The sequence below is a fragment of the Genypterus blacodes genome, unplaced genomic scaffold (genome assembly GCF_046128005.1).
Source record: "Genypterus blacodes isolate CSIRO-AG114 ecotype Tasmania unplaced genomic scaffold, CSIRO-AGI_Gbla_v1 ptg000260l_1, whole genome shotgun sequence".
NCBI lineage: Eukaryota > Metazoa > Chordata > Actinopteri > Ophidiiformes > Ophidiidae > Genypterus > Genypterus blacodes.
Genome location: NW_027467053.1, coordinates 155,801 through 175,566, shown reverse-complemented (window position 1 = coordinate 175,566; position 19,766 = coordinate 155,801). Strand labels below are relative to the sequence as shown.

At 44.9% G+C, this 19,766-nt stretch overlaps 1 protein-coding gene and 1 long non-coding RNA gene across 3 annotated transcripts in view; one reads left to right on the top strand and one right to left on the bottom strand.

Moving 5' to 3' along the window:
* Window positions 1-19,766, bottom strand: part of LOC143017004 (pyrin-like) — a 162,856-nt gene that overhangs the window by 61,617 nt on the left and 81,473 nt on the right. The gene's annotated exons all lie outside the window — the stretch shown is intronic.
* Window positions 925-19,704, top strand: LOC143016994 (uncharacterized). The gene is made up of 3 exons (XR_012965578.1): window positions 925-973; window positions 12,367-12,501; window positions 19,582-19,704. It is a non-coding gene; the product is annotated as an uncharacterized LOC143016994 (long non-coding RNA).

Sequence of the window (19,766 nt, the reverse complement as noted above, 5' to 3'; positions counted from 1 at the left end):
ACTGAAAGAAGGCTTAAGACAAACTGTTCTTGGGAAAAGAGGGCAGATGTAGAGAGAGGAAGAAGAGGGGAAAACTGGAGTGGAGGTGCAGAGCAACCTGCAGAGATGGATGGATGAAAGGAGAGTCACATTTTCCTGAAGTAAACGTACAGAGCAAAAGAGTTGGATAATTGAGCTCAGAGAGACTCGAGAGTCAGCGGAGGGACCGTTAACCTGCATGGACAGAAGTTGACACACACACACACACACACACCATACATGTTCTTGCCAATACATAAACTGGGACCTGTAAATCTGGGTAATGGCTGGTAGTGTGCGCGCACGCACACACACACACACACACACACACAGTGTACAGTACAGCATGTGCTGGTAGGCCCAGGCATGAAAATACACACAATTAGTTTATTTTGTGCAAAGCTTTCACACTTATCTGTGACTCAAAAATCTCACACAATCTATTATTTATAATCATATTTATAATGGTCATTTTATAGGAAAAGCAGACTTTTGCCCTTTTTGTCTCCCTTACTCATCATTTTCACAAACACATAAATAATAATACAATAATAAAATTAATAAATAAGCAATAGGATAAATAAATGTTAAGAGACCAACTACAAATGTGTTATCTCTACAATATTACCGATATTCTGGCTAATAAGAGCTCAGGGAAGGCGATATGTCAAAGGTGTAAATAATCGAATAATCAACTTGTTTGTTATCAGGAGACATGATGCCATGAATCAGCAAAAGTTAGGAGTAGAATCTCATTGTCCGTTTGAATTCACATTTAAGAGCCTCCGTGTCTTATTTAAAGGCACTTCGTGTTATTGAGAGACTTTTTTCTACAACAAATGGATTTAAATCGTCGAAGGTTTTTTTGAATTTTTTTATAAAGAGTATCTGAAAACGGCGATTCCGCCTTAATCAGGACAAAATGGCAGCCGTGGTGGCGTCCGGTGTGCTACAGGTAAGAGACGATTTCATATTACAATTTCTCACCGGAAACGCTGTGTAACGTTGGAATTTGGACAACAATTGTCTCCCAAAGACGCCAGAAAGCATGTCGGTGGTTTAAAAACGCGTTTTGCTGTACGTGTTGTCAGTTGTGTGTTCATTTGTTTGTTTCTCTGAGATTTGTTTTTAAATGTGCGCACTTCCGCCGTCGTTTCCCACGGAGTTTCCACAGTATTCTTACGCACTTTGTGATTGTCGTTGCCTGTAAAAGTGACATTACCGCACAGTAAAAAAATACAAGTAAAATTAATGCATTTACAAATTAGCTTTGTGAATGAAGTATGACTCGTTAAGGCACTAAGGACAGAGGGAGGAATAAAAAGGAAGCTAGGACGGTGAAATTAAGGAAAGAAAGCATTTTATTTATTGTTATTTTTAGCTGTTTTATATACATGTACATTTATATTTATATTCTTATTTTTATCCGTCACCTGGTGCAGTTTATTGTACTATTCCAATTTTCATTTGTAGGTGTGTAGTTCACTGACCTTGGTGCGAACCCACAGCATCCCCACAAGTCTGACTTTGACAGATTCCCTCCGCTGAGCGTCCATAACCCTCAATTATTCCTTTGCTTTCCTTCCTGTCCCTACTTTCCCTCCCTCCTCATCCCTCCTTCCACCCGTCCACCCATCCATCCCTCCTGGTGCCTCATCGCTCCCATCCTCTCCTTCTCTCTCGCTCTTTCCTCCTCTAATCTTTCTCATCTTCTCTCTTTCTCAGGGGTGTTGTTATGGTCAGCAGGAACCTCTGACCACATTGTGTGTATGTATGTGTGTGTATGTATGTGTGTGTGTGTCTGAGCAGTGTGGGTGGGCCGTGGCTGTGGTCTATCTCCTCTCCCCCTCGCTGCCTCTGACCTTCGCCGTCTTCCTCCTGTTCTCCCTCCCTCTTCCCTCCTCCCTCATTTATCACTCAGTTCCGTGCCTCTCCCTCCCCATCACGCACTCGTCAAACTTCACAAGTGCATTTTCCCTCTCACAGCTTGTGCTTTCGTTGCCAAATCGTTCCGCAAAACAGCTCTCTCATCTGCTGTTTTAGTCAGACTCTCCAATGATGTCAACATTTGTTTACAGATCGTGTGTACATCTGTAGGTGAAGCCATGCTGTATTCCTGGACTCTGTGTGTGTGTGTACATCTGTGTGAGTGTGAAGCTTTGAAACATGGAGGGGTCAAAGTGCGCCGTCTTCTCTAAACGTGATGGAAAATGACCCGAGGGGTGGCTGGCACACAACATTTTAGCTATTTCATTATCACCTCAAAAGAAACACACACACACACACACACACACACACACACACACACACACACATTGTAGCAGTTGTGGAGGCCAAACATCAAACACTTACAGCTTGTAAACCTCAGTAGCCCCATCTGTACCTGTGAGTCTTATCCTTCACACTGCCAAAGTTCAGACTGGTGATATCAACTTACACACACACACTTGCAGATGTGCAGCGAGAGCTCATTCTGACACCTCAGAGGCCGTCCAGAGTGCAAGCGTGCGCCTCAGGTTTGACTCGATGAACTCCTCTATTAACGAAGCCTGATGTTTACCGTTTGGCTCTTAAGTCATCTTCAGCTCAATTTTGGATTAGGTTTAGGAAAACCTATTGGAAGTTGCAGCCACCTGCACCAGGCCTGGCTTTGGGAAATGTTACAGGAAGGTGATGAAAGCAGACGATGAGCGTGTCCCTGACAGATCCATAGGCAGGAGACACTGTGTGATGTCACCCATAGCTTTCTCGAGGTCATTTTCAAACAATTTTAGGCAAAACTTTGCAAAATCTGACTCAAACTGACAAATTGGCAACAGCCAATCAGGGCAAGGATGCTGTGATACGTCCGCAATGTGGCCTATGACTTCGCATCCATTCTTGTGTAAAAGAATATAATACACTACAAGACGCAAGGGTCCGTATTGTCTGTCAGCTGGAACGAGATGCTGAATTGTTTTCTGTTGACCATACAGCACCAACACACGGTTATAAACTCACTTTACACGCCATGCTCCTCTCATTAGTCTTTGTCTTAACTAGCAGTGAGGAATGCAGTTGAACAGCGTAGTGGAAAAAGCAGTATAATTTAACAAGACGCTAATCGCTGAAATGTTTGGCCGACTCGTCACCGCGCGACTTCATGCTGTGATGTCTTCCAGAGCTCAGGTAGAGACGACGGCCCGCCCGTTACCTCATCCTTTCGTTCATCTCGCACTCTGAACTGGTGCTCAGTCTTACAGCTGGCGGGGGTGATGCGCTACTCAAAGAATGTGCTGAAACTAAGAGATCACATGCTTGACCCCCTGGTGGCCATACATGCAGGAAAATAATCACAGCTACTTACTTTAAAGCTTTCAGCCATGTTTCTGTGCCTCCCTCAAATCCCAAAAGTTGTTTCCTGTAGTTTACATTAAATTACTTAGGTGACCTTTTTGCGGAGAGTTCAAACGAGCACGACGAGACGTTCGCCGGAGGGAGGAAGAGGGGCGTGGGAGAGGAGAGTGCACGTCCTGAGCTATTCTGAAGGGACTTCTAAAGGAAACGGGGCTTGAGTGTGAAGTCAGAGTCACCCTCACACGTCTTCAAGGTCGTCTTTGAAGGATGTATCACACACACATGCACTTAAAAATGGGCCTTAAATTTCAAGGAAAGGCTCCTGACATAGACCAGTAAAAAAAGACAAAAAAAAAAAACGCCTGTCTATTTCCTGTGTTTGACAGGAAGTTACCCGGGTCAAGGAGACACAAGGAACCATGTGCTGACAGTCACATTGGGCGTGTGTGTGAGGGTTACTGTATGTCTGTCTGTGTTTGTTGTGAGTGTGGGAGCTCTAACTTTGTCCTGTCTCACACTTTGTCCTCCCAAAGTCCCCAAAAAACAATGCCTATCTTTGTTTAAGGGTGGTATCGGTGCAAAGCTGTTGTTTTCCATTGTGTGTGTGTGTGTGTGTGTGTGTGTGTGTGTGTGTGTGTGTGTGTGTGTGTGCGCGTGTGCGCGCGCGTGTGCATGCGTTCTCCCCATCATCAGCACAACTACACACTGGCTCACACAGGGTGAGGTTTTACCAAACCAGTGGGATGTTGTGATTACAAATTAGCATCGGTGCTAATAAGGTTTTGAGCCATTAAAGCAGGGACTTTTAGGGGGGAGGGGTTATATTTCTGGCTCGTTAAAGAAACACCTAACGAGCTTTCAGGCCCAGGGTAAAAACTCAGATGAAGTGTGTGTGTGTGTGTGTGTGTGTGTGTGTGGGTGTGTGGGTGTGTGCGCGGGTTTGTGAGTGCTTAATATTTTCATCCACTGTTAATGTGGTTAGCCTCCCTGTGTGACTGTGTTTGTGTGTGTGTGTTGATTAATGTATCTTCTTGCATCAATCCGCTGCATTAGTGCAATTTTCCAGCATATGCATTCGTCTGCATGCGCGCATTCATGTGTGCACGCACGTGTGTGTCTAGGTGGCCACGATTGCGCAACCCCTCTGTATGTGGTTGTAGAGCATAACGATAGATGGTAAAGTCGGTGTCGTACTGTGATGATTGCTCTGTAAATCGGTTTTAACTGCAGCTTTTTGTTTACAGTCTTGTTTGTATGAAATATCGTGGCTTTGCAATCAAACGTCCAATCGTAAGGTGCTGTACTACAGTCCAGGTCAAAGCGGGGTCCAAAGGGTGACGAGACAAACCAAATCTAGTGTTGATTGATAAGTTTGGAGCCGAGCAAAGGAAGGTGTCTATTGAAGCATTACATCATCATCATCATCTGAGGCCACGTAGCTTGGTCTTCATCTAATTACAAATCTTTATCCGTCCACACCAAGTGACCTTTTATGTCCTTTACTTTAACCTTCTCTTAGTTTTTTGTTTATACAGCTCATATAATTCACAAACACTCTCCTATTTTCTCCCAGTTAATGTATTTTCAGTGAAAGTGTCTGTGAAAGATTAGAAGGTGTGTGTGTGTGTGTGTGTGTGTGTGTGTGTGTGTGTGTGTGTGTGTGTGTGTGTGTGTGTGTGTGTGTGTGTGTGTGTGGGGGGGGGGGGGCGTGGTCTATAACTCACGAGGTGGTCTTGTGTGTGTTTTGCTTTGAGCTCTACCAGTCTGGGGAGAACCATTGCCAACGACGAGAGACGACATTCAGCTTAATGTTTTCATCCCACTTTTAATGCGGTTAGCCTCCCTGTGTGTGTGTGTGTGTGTGTGTGAGATCCCCTACCTTGCCCTGAAACATTAGGAGCCCTTGGATTTTTGACAGTCCAATATTAGGGGGGAAGCCTTTCCCTGCCAAGATCATTCCAAATCCATACGTTATTCCTATCTATCTCCTCTTGGTGTTTTTGGTTCATATTCCTTTTTGCATCTGCTCACTTAAATGTCCTCTACAGGGACGCTGTCTACTCCATGTCCCCTCTTCTTCGTTTTCTCGATTTTAAGTTTTTTCACCTTTAGCGTGATTTCCAAAGCCCGGGGCTGAAAGCTGAATCAGTGTGTAATAAATTTGAATCACAGAATGCTTTGATTTGCCGTAGGTTAGGTGGGCGTGGGGGGGTTAATGCGCATTGGGGTCTCAATGACAAAACCGGCCAATTGGACGACTGGATCCCAGCCAGTTTTCGTGATGCGATATCCTGTTGGGATTAAACCGTTTTATTGAAAGTCATTTGTACCCTTTCCGTCTTTCTTTGCATTAAATGCTTGCCAAATACACACTCACACTCACACACACTCTCACTCACACACGCACACACAATGACACACACACACACTGTTTCCATGTACTTTTGCTCACCTGTGTAAAGCCGGAAAAAGGTGGTTTACTCATTAAAGAGGAAATGTCCGAAACAATATTCCAATACGTTTTTATGGATTTTGTTAAATAAATACATTCCGACTCTGGTTGCCATGCCTGTTTCTACGTTATGAGTGTTGGGGTGTGTGTGTAGTGTAAGTGTGTGTGACTGTTGATGTTTGTCTGCGTGTGCTTGAGCTTTAACCTTTAATCACTGAATGATATTTTTGCATGTGGAGTGCCAGCAGCTGCGTTTTTCTGACATTTACTGACATTTTATGTGTGTGTATGTATCTGTGTGTGTGCGTGTGCGCGTGTGATTTCAAAGGCGTCCGTTACAATAGATCTATACATCGGTGCTAATTACGTTCCACAGCTCAGAGCGAGTGGAGTTTCCACTGGCGACCACTTAACGTTAAAGCAATTTCCCTTCCTTCAGCCTGGGCCCAGTCTACTCTAATCTGCTGACCTGTGTGTGTGTGTGTGTGTGTGTGTGTGTGTGTGTGTGAGTGACAGGAGTGTATTAGCATGCATTTTCCATGTTTGAATGTGGTTTCCATCATGCTTTCATTCTAAATTACGTGTCCAACTAAGGTTATACTGGTTGTAGTGTGTGTGTGCGTGCGCTTGTGTGTGTGCACGCGTGTGTGTGATCAACTTGTAAGTATGTTGTTGTAATAATCACTAGTAAGTATCTGCTACAGTCACAGGCTCATTTTTTGTGTATATCCAAATCAACATTGTGTGTGTGTGTGTGTGCGTGTGCGTGTGTGTGTGTGTTAGCTGTGTGTGAAGGTGTGCAGGAGGATGTTTAATGTTAGCACAGCAGCAGTTATATTACAAGCACCGTGGCTTTGAAATCTCCCACTGTGAGCGTGATGAGTCTAACACATGTGGCTGACACACGCGTGCGCACACACACACACACACACACACACACACACACACACACACACACACACACACACACACACACACACACACACACACACACACACACAGCTTCCCTGCTGTTTGAATAGATGAGGCCTCTCACTGGTTGTTGGCAAATGTCCAGCAGCCAATCACAGGCCTGCGCCAATTAGAGAGCCAGAATCAAAGCAAAGGAGCAAAACATTTATGTTACTGGAGTGTGTGTGTGTGTGTGTGTGTGTGTGTGTGTGTGTGTGTGTGTGTGTGTGTGTGTGTGTGTGTGTGTGTGTGTGTGTGTGTACCTCTCTATGTGGCATTCAATGTTTCCCAACTACCAATTTATCCATTAAGATAACAATACTGTAGCACTGCCAAGCATGACTTTAAGGCTCCAAAAGAGTGTGTGTATGTGTGTGTGGATGTGGAAGTGTGTACGGATTTCCAATGACCTCTCATTAGCTTTAAGGTTTCCAAGAAACAAAAGCAGAAAACAAATTTAATTTGTAATTGATTTCGAAAACAAATTTGACAAGAAAATAGGTATGCACACAAACCTGCCACACACACACAAACACACACACACACACATTGACGACTGAAGACCATTTGTATAAAAGAGGGAGGAAAGAAAAAATAAATGTTTTCAGTAGCTGGAACGTTATCAAGCGCTTAGTTGGAGGGCTAGATAAACACACACACGTCTCCTACTTTGAGGGCTTTACACACACACACACACGCGCGCGCGCACACACTCACTCACTCACTCACTCACTCACACACACAGTAAGTCTTGTTCCAGCACCAACAAAAATAGCAGAAAAAAATAATCATAGTAAAAATGTAGTGCAGACTGCCAAGGCCAACGTCCTCCCTTTTATCACAATAAATCATTGCAAAAACTTGGACAAGTGTGTGTGTGTGTGTGTGTGTGTGTGTGTGTGTGCTGGTGGGCGGCTGTCTAAGCGCTGCCTTTGTTTTCCATCCCACTTAAAAAGGTCAGAGCCCTCGGGAGTCATTATATCACCACCGATATTAATGCCTATGAGCCGAGAATTACTCAGTGTGTCTGTGTGTGTGTGTGTTTGTGCGTGTGTGCAAGCCACGTGTTTTCGCTAATATAATTTGTCTGAAAAGTGCATTTTCACCAAGGCTTGTGTGTGTGTGGTGCGAGTGTAAGTACTTTGTTTTGTTTGACTACACAGAGCTTGTGTAAGTGTTTATGGATGTGTCTGTGTGTGTGTGTGTGTGTGTGTGTGTGTGTGTGTGTTTGCACCTGTGTGTAAATGGACTTGACTGTTAACACTACAGTTGGTGTTGTTTGAATACATGAATGTGTGTGGCACATTATGAAGTGTATGTGAAGATTCCCAGTCCTGGTCGTGGGATACAGGGATGTATTAGGTCAAAGGTCATGCACAAGTTACTAAGGAGTTGTGAAAGTCACCTGTGATTCGCAGGGGTCACTTGAAGAGTTGTTAAAGGTCACCCATCGGTTGTAAGTGAGGTGTGTTTGAAAACACACATGCGATCAGGTACACTACGGTGTGTGTGTGTGTGTGCGTGTATATGTATGTGTGAGGGCCAGGTGAAACTCTTTTCTTCATGCAATGCAAATTTAGGACGGAGTTTGTGTGTGTGTGCATGTGTGTCTGTGGGGATGGGGGGGGTTTCATTATATTTTAAGAGTCACCAGTGTTACGTTTTTATAGCCCAGTTTGCTACAACATAGCCTTTATCCACCGTGAGTGAATGGGAGCCATATGGAAAACACACACTTCTCTACCTGAACTATTCCAGTCACACAGACATGCTATTGTACTGAAGGGGAGAGAGAGAGAGAGAGGGAGAGCGAGAGGGAAAGGAGGGGAAAGAGACGGAGGGATTGTCCAAGATCCTTTCTCTCTCACCCGCCCCTCATCTTCATACTCATCCTTTTCTCCTCTGATCACTTCCCTCTTCTTTTTTCCCTTTCTCGTTTCCCACTCCTTCCCTTTCTCCTGCTAGCTCCCCGCTCGCCCCGTTCTCCAGACGAGGGCCGAGGATCATGGCAAAGTTGCGGTGCAGCTGCGCGACACATGGAAGCCAGACCGTGAATAAATTAAAACACACACATGACGTGGAGAATCAAGAGGGGAGGGAGGGGGAGAAACGGTAAGAAGTGGAAAAGAGAGGAGAAGAAAGCAGGGGAAGAGTGGTCTTTCCTACGTCTTTCCTTTAGCATTTGCGCAAAAGGAAAGACGTAAGGAACAACGTGCGATTACTGAAAGAACGCTGACATGTGATTGGACAGAATGGCGCACACAAACACACACACACACATACAGACAGACACTCTCCCACGCTGCTTCCACAAAAACATGAAGGGAATAACGGGAACACACACTACAGTCACTTACACTGCCTCCAGGCTGCATAAATATGACCTAATGCAAATGCTTGCATACACACAATTCACATGGCGGTATGATTATTTTGCATATGTAACACACACACACACACACACACACACACACACACACACTTGCATTTACAGTATGTCCTTGATCCGGTAATGCTAGCAGATTGATGACCTCCACTTAACCGTCATTAACTGTCAGTTAAAAGGTGAAAGCCTCTCTCGGTCCTTTTCCTCCCCTTTTCCTTGTTTTGATCACAGAAACTCCTGCGAACATCTCATGACACAGCACTTATGCATGCACACACACACACACACACCACGCGCCTTGCTTATCCCAATTAATGTGTGGCCAATGTTTCATCCTCTCTGAAAACTAAGACATTGACAAACACTTTCGCAAGACTCTTAACGCAACCTTTGACGGCTCGATAACGCCCCAACTACCGTCGCTACACACACACGCTACATCTGTTTCAATGCACATGCCCAATGGCGTTTGTTCAGGGAGAGGATGAGAGAATGTTTCTTATAAACATTTACAGAAGCATCTATTTCTTTGTAATTAAAGCCTTAACAAATGTTTGAAGTTGCATTAGCAAGATCCTTGGCCCAGTGTTGTTTAATACAAAAATAGCAATGAAAAAGCAGCTTTATGATATGTTCTGCTTTTATCCTGATAAAACAAAGCCTTTTTACTAATGATGAATCTATAAACACGCCTCTAAAGGATCATAGAGCTCCCAAAGTGAACTTTTATTAAAGCTTTGGCACGCACTATAACAATATGCCTTTCAAAGCAAACAACATCCATAACATGCTTTGAAAACTATATTGCTATCGTGTGTACAAATATGTGATCGCACAGTGTAAGGAAGCTAACGAGAAAAAGACTGAAGTAATAAGAAAAAGATATCAATAAGACAATTTCTTCCCCCTGGTGATGAAAGCAATGTGTTTCTGTAGAAACCAGCCTTGCCCCGGTGTTGAACTGTGCGTCTGTGCGTGATTATGGAAAAAAAGGAAGAATGCGTCTCACTAACAACACCAGCCCCGAGGACGCTACCTTCCCAGGCTATGAAACACATTCTGATGCTGCTCAGACACACAGACGCACACACACGCACACACGTAGAGCATTAACACACACACACACACACACTCAGACAGGCGCCCTGCTGATTGGAGCTCAACAGCTGTCGGGGTGTGAAAATTGATAGCGAGATTGTTCGGCCCTTCTGATTAAAAAGGCGATACTTAACTAATCCAACAGAGGTCAGAGGTCAGCGACGGAGCAGCGTCCTGAAAGGCTGGTCAGGATTTAACGACTAGCTCAAGCAAGTTTGAAAGCACCAGCAATAGCCCAGGTCATAAGGAGGTCCTAAATTGGAGAGTGCAAACATCTGCCAAGGCTCCACAAACCTCTAAATATGTTACTTTAATAATATAGAATATGTTAAGAACGCAGCGACTTCCCCGTCACACACGATCCATCGCAGCGGTCCGCTCGCACAATCTGTTCCTCCCCACATCCACCGGGAGCGTAGCACTGTGGTGTGCGTTTTTGAAGATGCCGCACACGTGCTCTTTTATGATGATGCACCATTTAGAACGCTGGCCCCAGGTCATTAAAAGCAGACCAGGAGCCATTAAAAGCCTTAATGACTATGATGTTACCTCCTTCTCCAAAGTCGAATAATACGTAGCCTATAAATATTATCTTGGCATTTATCACTACGCCAATATTTTAGTGCGTTTTTAGAAATGCTAGAAAACAGCATAAACATGTGATTTAGCAGCCTGTCACTTAAAACTGCCTCAGAATCCATCCGCGTTGATGTCTGATGACGCCATAACAGTCAGGAGTGTGTGTTTCACCTTGGGCGCAGCAGGACGTTAATGACCCGAAGAGGCGGGATTTATCAGGCAGGATAATGCGAGGGGTCAAATTCTCTGCGTTTATTATTCATTTTTTGGATATTTATGGGGAACACTGATCGACTATTTACGAGGCAAAGGAGAGAGGAAGATCAGGCGAGCCCGCTGGTGCGACCTGTAACTCATCAGAGATCACAGAGGGTGTCTGGGAGTGATGACATCATGCAAACACTAAAATTTAAGATGTGATGTTAAGTGCGGCTTATACAAATACGCTAAACAGCTGTATTATTCTGGCTTTATCTAAAGTGTCGACATTAAATTGAAGACATCAAAGGACACTTAGATCTGTGTAGTCTTAGATATAGACAAAAAAGTTTTGATATGATTCCGCCAAAACAAGCTCCGGCAAAAAATGGAAGGAGCCGTAGTTTTTTCCAGGCTCATCCTCCTCCTCCTCCTCCTCCTCCTCCACCATTTCATCATCAGACAACGCCAGTGTCTCAGGAGAAACACACACACACACACACACACACACACACACACACACACCCACACACACACACACACAGCAGGGGTCTTGATATACGAGGTTGTGGTCAGGTGCTCAGCCTGTGGTTGCCGCCGCCAATGACTGAATCACCGACCACGATGATGTCATATCTGTCTAGCTCGATACTGCCATCAAAGTGTGTGTGTGTGTGTGTGTGTGTGTGTGTGTGTGTGTGTGTGTGTGTGTGTGTGTGTGTGTGTGTGTGTGTGTGTGTGTGTGTGTGTGTGAGAGAGAGAGACCTCAGCTTTACTGTAAATCTTTTCGTTGTCTTCATTTTTCAAACTGAAGATGGGGCTCGATGCCACAAGTGCAATTACGTGCAGTGAACTCAGCCTGCAGGGTTGATGTATTAAGAATTACCCAGGATTCCTTCTGCCGCCACCATTACTGAAGGGCGCCGTCATCTTTTATTATCTGTTGCTGTGATTATTCAGAGGGGATTTTAGCGAAATGTAATGGAACCAACAACAAATATGAGCAGGAGTGCAAATATTTTTTTTATATTTAGTCTACACACACACACACACACACACACACACACACACACACACACACACACACACACACACACACACACTTGAAGCGAGGCTGTTTGTAGGCTTGAGACGAGAACGCAATTAAATTTATTAGAACCCAGAGGAAGAGAAAGATAACATAGTGACAGGCAAATGTGCTTGACTACGCAGTCTTTTTTGTGTGTACTCTGGATGAAAGAGGGCAGAATATTGGAAACATTTTTGGAATTGCCATGTTGTGATAAATCTTTTTCCAAGAGATACTTTTCTGTCCTTCAATCTTTTTGCACCTTGTTTTCCCCCACAGGTTCATCCCTAAATAATTCCTCCCAGGTGGTCTGCCCATTATTCCCTTCCCCAGGTGTCTGAATGGGAACACGCTGAAAGACCAGACGGATTTCTGGAGGGATGAAGTCTGTTATGGATACGCAAAGACAGACAGGTAGGTGGACACACGCACACTCACATTGACACATACTCACACACATACACACACACACACACACACACACACACACACACACACACACACACACACACACACACACACACACACACACACACACACACACACACACACACACACACGCGCGCACGCAATGATAGATGTCTCAGAGGCCACTGCAGGTGTTGGGGTCAGGTGCAGAGGACAGATCCTCTGCCATCATCACAGTACTGCTTCTTTCTTCTCTCTGTAATCAGGTCATCACTCATCCCTGGCACTCGTCCTTTTCTCTCTCTTATCCCTGTTTTGTTTGTCTCTCCTCACCTGGTTGCAGAGTGGTGTGAATTATTCTGTGCAGCTTCGTCATCCTCATGATCTTATTTATTGGCACAAATGTTCTGTCGTCCCAAATGTTTGTCTTTTAAAAACATAATCTCCATCCTGTGGTTCACTCGCTTTTATAACTGTAATAATTCACTCCATCACACCTGTCTCAGCCTTTCATCGCGGTGTCATCACTCTCTCAACGCCTTTGCTTTAACATATTTTCATGATCGTCCTGACAGAGCGGTATAATATGGTCTCTCTCTTTTTTCTTTAATAAGCTCTGTTCTCTCGTCTTTATCATCGCAGACAGTAATTGCTTTTCCTTCGTCCCTGTCGGAGCAGTTGAGCTTTCATAGAAACGTCTTCTGGCTACTTGAACTTTTGCCCACTGCCGCCGCCGCCTTTCGATCCACGTGTCAACCCGTTTCTCAGGTTTCTCTGCACAATGAGAGCTTGGTTATTATCAAGCCCTCCCTCCTCCTCCTCCTCCTCCTCCTCCTCCTCTTCTTCTTCATCTTTCTGTTCTACCCGTCTGCATCTTGGTGTTCTTCTGGTCATTCATCCAGGGATGCAGTTTACGTAAGGCTGACACAGGTATTGACATTTCCCTCGGCATAATAAACTTTTTATCTTATCTTATGAACATTGTAGAACGTCGCATCAAGCACTAGGGGGCAGAAACCAAATGGTGAAGTGATAATCAAAGCACTTAAAGTAAAATTGGAGTGAAAAAATACTAAAATCTAGTACAACTGAAGCGATAGTACATTTTTATTTTGTTACTCTCACCTTAATTGCACTAATGCATTTATGGAAGTAATAGACGGGCCGACAAACATCAACCACCTGAGGTCACGCACTCACCTTCCATGCCTCCTTCCTTCCCCCTCTTGCCTCCTCTTCATCTCACCCACTGGCTGTGTTTCAGACGTCTTTCGATCCCCCCCCCCCACCCCCTGCCTCTCCACCCCTCTTTTCCATTCCATTCTTCCTCTCTCACTCTCTCAGCAGAAGGGCTTTATTGTGGTTTTTGGTGTTTTTTGGTGCAGTTATTCCTCCTTTACCCCCCGAGCTTTGGCCAATGACGGAATAAGCCCGTGGTAATTCCTCCGCACTAACCACAAACATGCTCCCGCCCCCCCATGCTCAGTGTGTGTTCGTTTATACGCCGTGTATGTGTGTGTATGTGTGTGTTAGACTGTGGGTACTGTGTTTGCTCTATGACGTCCATGGAAAAGAGTTCCCTTTCTTCGCCACTCCTGAAGCTACGGGGGTTATACGTGTGTGGGTGACTGCGAAGGAGAGAGAGAGAGAGAGAGAGAGACAGAAGCATGCAGTGCCTTGAGGTTTGAGCCAGTGTGTGACTTATAATGACCACTGATTTGACTTTTTCCACTTATGTCTTCACTCGATATGTTATTATAACATTCTCCTCTGAGCTTGATCTTATTGACCTGAATTTTAACGTGCCTGGCTGCTGAATCTTCTGAGCATTCTTCTCTGGCCTGTGCTGGTAAAGCTGGTTGAATGAATGTGGTGGCCAGACACCAATCACTATGCTTCATCTTCTCCACTGGAATGGAAACATGACTTCTCTCTCTGTCTCTCTCTCTTAGTTCGCACTCACTTCAGCCAGTCCTGTGTGTGACCCCTTGGCCTTGGCATGTACATGTCACAGGAATGTTTTGTAGTTGAGGTGCTGAGTGCTCATTTGTGACTGTGTGTGTGTGTGTGCATGTGAGCGCGTGTGTATTTGTGCGTGCGTGCCTGCGTATGTGCATTGTAAAGGTGTTGAAAGATCAGTCACAGGGTCTGACTGCACCCCTCTCACGCTAAACAATACCAGCTGAGGTACCAGGGTCACATCACACACACACACACACACACACACACACACACACACACACACACACACACACACACAATAATCCCTCAGCACCATCAGTGTACAGCATTCCATTGACGATCTCAGCATGCACTCATGCACTGAGAGCAGGACTGGCGGTGTTGCTCCTTGAAAACTGATCCTTCAGGTGTAAATGTGAAGCAGGTCAGCTCAGAAAGTGACCAAAAACTGCCACTATTGGCCCCTGGAGAGGCTGCAGCACTCACCGCAACTAGCGATACAAAAGTAATGGTCTCGATGCTTTGCCCTTCTTGTCAGCAGTGGGGCTGCATTCGTAACACTCGTCCTCCGGGTGGCGTTACAGAAAAGGTAATTGATCCCCTCCAAAGCATGGCTACTCTACTGATCTCACGGCAATCTGCTTGTCAGATCAGATATGTGTTAGTGGCAGTAGAGGAACTCTTATGTAGTGTCCAAAACAGAAGTTTACTCCATCTGAAATCCATCTTTTGACTACCAAACCCTTTACCTCTCTCAGACTTGGAAGATATACAGTATAGTTTCCTCATCGATGAAGAACAGTGGCTACAGTCAGAACATAGAACATTGGAGGTGCTGTACCACCCACTCTTCACTCGTCACTCTGTTAGTGTTGGTTCCATGAAATATTGTTGGAGTAGAAGCTTGTGCTGGTTTGCAAAAATGTAAAATGTCTTGTGTTACCAGGAGGCTGGTGTTTGGGTAACATGACTCTCAAAGTGTCGGTCTCTGGGGCTCCATTTGGATTCTGTGCTCCTGAAAACAGCAGAGCTCTCAGAACATTTAAGTAGTACTTTTGATGGTGTGTGCATGCGTGTGTGTGTGTGTGTGTGTGTGTGTGTGTGTGTGTGTGTGTGTGTGTGTGTGTGTGTGTGTGTGTGTGTGTGTGTGTGTGTGTGTGTGTGTGTGTGTGTGTGTGTGTGTGTGTGTGCATATGTGTGTGGTGTGCATGTGTGTATGTCCTTGGGTGTAATGCTTCAGCCAAATGTTGGCACGAAGATGGTGGACACATTGAGTGCTCAGGGGGGTTGGTTAGGGTCAGGGTGAGGGTAAAGGGTTAAAGGTCAGCTGTGCGGTGCTGTAAAGGCGTTACCGTTCAGGTTAGGGTGAGGTTTGAGGTAAAGGTTAAAGTAGGTCATGTAACTGTGAGGTAGCGGGTGATGCCACTAGTTTGTAAAGTTCAAGTTTAGCCAGAAAGTAGGTGTGTCTGTGTGTGTGTCTGTGTCTGTGTGTGTGTCTGTGTGTGTGTGTGTGAGAGAGAGAGAACACCACCAACCTCGCTCAGCCAGTAAATCTGACAGAACATTTGTTTGGCCTCTGAACCATGATCACCCCTCAGAGTTTTCTCTCTCTCTCTTGTTGTGTGTGTATGCGTGTGTGTGTGTGTTCTCAGAGACGTTTGACAAGGCCTGGTTAAGCTATCAGTGACTGAAGGTAGAAAGAGAAAATGAGATGTTATACTAAAAGGGGGAAGGTACAGGTAGCAACAGTATATAGGAGCCATGACCGCCACTCTTTCTCCTCCTCTTCCTCCAACCCTTTGTTGAGGGACACCCTCATAGCACAGTTAGGGCCATGACTCCCATAGTAGAAGCGGGCTCCTCTGCACTCTGCACACAAAGGAGGAGGTGAATAAATAAGAGGGAGGAGAGAGAAACCAGGGAAGGTGAGGAGGAGAACCAGGGAAGACTGGGAACGAAGGGAAATGGAAGGCAAAAAAAGGCAAAAGAGTGTTTAAAGTGTTTAAAAAAGAATGAAATGGCTATGGGAATGCTTTAACGAGCATGTTAGGGTCTTGGCAGAACCAGGGGGCCCTTTATAAAGAGAGAAAAAAGTTTGTGTGTGTGTGTTAAACGCATTGACCCTCAGTTTCCTCATGGAGAGGAGAGTGCGATGAGAAGAAATGATGGAATGAGAGATGAAGCAATAAACTAAACAAAAGCAGCAAAGTTGCTGTTGCCAAAGACACAGAAATGAAACCCATCAAAGTTGAAAAGAAACTTACTCGAAAAAGAGAACAAAACAGATAGCAGCACAGACTTGTTTTTCTCAGCAGGTCAAAGGTAGGCTAGAGGTCAAAGCCCACTCTTAGATGGTTTCAGAATACCTAACCTTCCTGCGCCTGTAACAGTGAACCCTCATCCCCACCTTATGAACCTTCTACCACCATGTTATGAACTCCCCACGAGCCCATCAGGACTTTTCTTATGAGCCCCCCGAGCGGCATTTAACCCACGATTTCCCAGGCAGGCCGCAAAGTCCACACAAAGACCCTCCTGTCACCCAAACTGATACTGAAACCTCTTCAGTCATACATCTGCACACAGAGGAGGAGGAGTCGCTTTGTGGTCGGAAACCGTGCAGTAACTGGGAAGGTCTCGGCAGTGGTCAGCGAGCGAGACTCTGCCCTCCATGTAAACCCTGCAGAGGTCCTTCAACTTCGTAACTTCCCATAAATGCCAGAACTGAAACAAAACAAAAACCAGTGAAGCCTGTAATAACAACGGAATCGGACATGAATAATGTAATGACGTAGAAAAATGACAGCAACATTAACCCGGCTGCCCCCGTTCTAAAATTTTGTCTCAGAGTTTCCCCCTAGACTTTGTTTTCAGTTCTGTTTTGACCTGCCGAGCCCCAAATCGTATACAAGGTTCCAACACAGAGAGCGCAAAGCGGAGTGTCAACATAGGCAAAGGCCGAGGAGCCTCTAAATTTTAGTTTTGCTACTCGGCATTTAGCGAGAAGCTTCACAGAAACGATAAGGTAGAAGTGAAACAAATGGCAGTCACACAAAGGTCTGTGTGTAAAATCAATTCTCAGAGGCGACTGACTCTGAGACGCTTCCAAAATGTCAAAAATGCAGGGGCATCGATAAGAAAATAAGCCGAGTTTTCTCATTTCCTCAAAGGTTGAGTCTTCTGAGTCACATAAGATTTTTGCAGGATGCTAATGATTTGTTTTAGCAGTGGGGGGGCTCTATGGCAGCATGTTATGAATACCTTATGGGCCCCATAGCAGCATCTTACGAGGGCCTTATGAACGGGTTATGAACCCTGAGTCTCTCCTCAGGCACCTCAAAGCACACAACCCCAGGATGTTCACTACAATTAACTAGACTGCCATTTTTCCCTCTTTTTTTTTTGCTGTTAATGGCTGCAAACGACACAAATCTGGCAATCTTTGTATGTTTTGTTGTTCCAAGTTTCATCGGTCATTAACATAATGGACTTATGGATGACATCAGACATTACACAGCACCAAGGGAGCCCTCATTAGTGTCCTCTGCTCTGACAGGACTTCTGCTTTTACGCGTTACAAGCTAATTAGCGTTGTCACGTAACACACACACACACACTCTGCTGCGGCCCACATTCCTGTTTAATACGCCCCGCGAGCCTTTTACACGCATGTTCTTTCATAAACATATTAAGAGAGTGTGAAGTCAGAAAAGAGGATGTGAACTCCATGTTAACTGTGTGGGAGACACGTCTTTTCCCACTCGTATACTGACAGTCTGACAGCCAAGGGTCAGTGACTGACTATAACGAGAGAGAGAGGGGAGAGAGAGAGAGAGAGAGAGAGAGAGAGAGAGAGAGAGAGAGAGAGAGAGAGAGAGAGAGAGAGAGAGAGAGAGAGAGAGAGAGAGAGAGAGAGAGAGAGAGAGAGAGAGAGAGAGAGAGAGAGAGAGAGAGAGAGAGAGAGAGAGAGAGAGAGAGAGAGAGAGAGAGAGAGAGACACTCACCCAGCTACGGACTAGTTCCTGTGCCAGTTCTGTGTCACTGTTAGAGAGTCGCTCCGAGTGAACACATCATTAAACTTTAATAAAAAGCCTTCATTCACCCCAAAATTATTACAACAGCATGTGTGAATAGGTGTGTGTGTGTGTGGCAAAATGATATTTTCCTCGAACTTTTTGTTGTATTGTGGTGTTTGCTTCTCTCTCCATTTCTGGGTGTGTGAGCTTGAGTGTGTGTCTCTTACATTATGTGTTCCAGCTCTGAAAGGTTGGACACATTGGTGTGTGTATTTAACAGAGAAAGAGAGAGAGAGCCATTATATACTCAAACCCCAAAAGGGTGGACTTTCTTCTTCTGTGTGTGTGCCTCTTTGTCTTTGTGTCCAAGTTTCAGAAAGGCTGACCTTTTAATTTACATATATAAATTTGTGCATATGTGTGTGAGTGTGTGTGTTTTGATGTACGTGTCTGCCCTGGCCTGTAATGTGTTTATGTGTGTGCTGGAAGAACACACAGTCTTAGTCTTACCCACCCAAGTCACCGTAGGCGAGCTGTGTGTGACCAATCGAGTTAAAGAGAATGAAACTTGCTTGGCAACACATTATTCTGATTTAAAAACACACACACACACACACACACACACACACACATACACACACACACACACACTGATTTAAAAACACAGACACACACACACATACACACACACACACACACACACACACGCACACGCACACACACACACAGAATAATGATCTGAGTCACAGCATGTACTTTAAGTTGGACAGGGATTTGACCACAGGCTACACAGAGTGGTTGTTAGATATTGTATAGCTCAGTTTGCTTCTAAAACACACACACACACACACACACACACACACACACACACACACACACACACACACAGCCAGGGAAGGTCTTCGTCTTAGCTGGGGTTTAGGTTGGCTTACTTACTTTTGGCTTTTGGATTTCATGGTTAGTTTTAATTGCTGCTAACTTGTTTGAGTACATTTGATTGTGTGTTTGATTTTTATCTTTTAACTACATTTAGATCAGAAACTTTTTTGCGCACACGTCATTGTATCATATCTATTGTCTATTGTCTTCTGCCACATGCACTGCACAGACGATTGCACCCGTCTCCTGAAGATGGAGAAGAAAATGGTGAGGATGAGAAAGAGGTTGGAGGAGAAAAAGATGGAGAGATGTCATCACAGAAGAAGTGGAGGAGACACAGCGACTGCTCAACAAGGACATTGTCTAACCTGGGCTTCCATCAAGTTGAGCCAAAGACCATTACTGCTCTCCTGC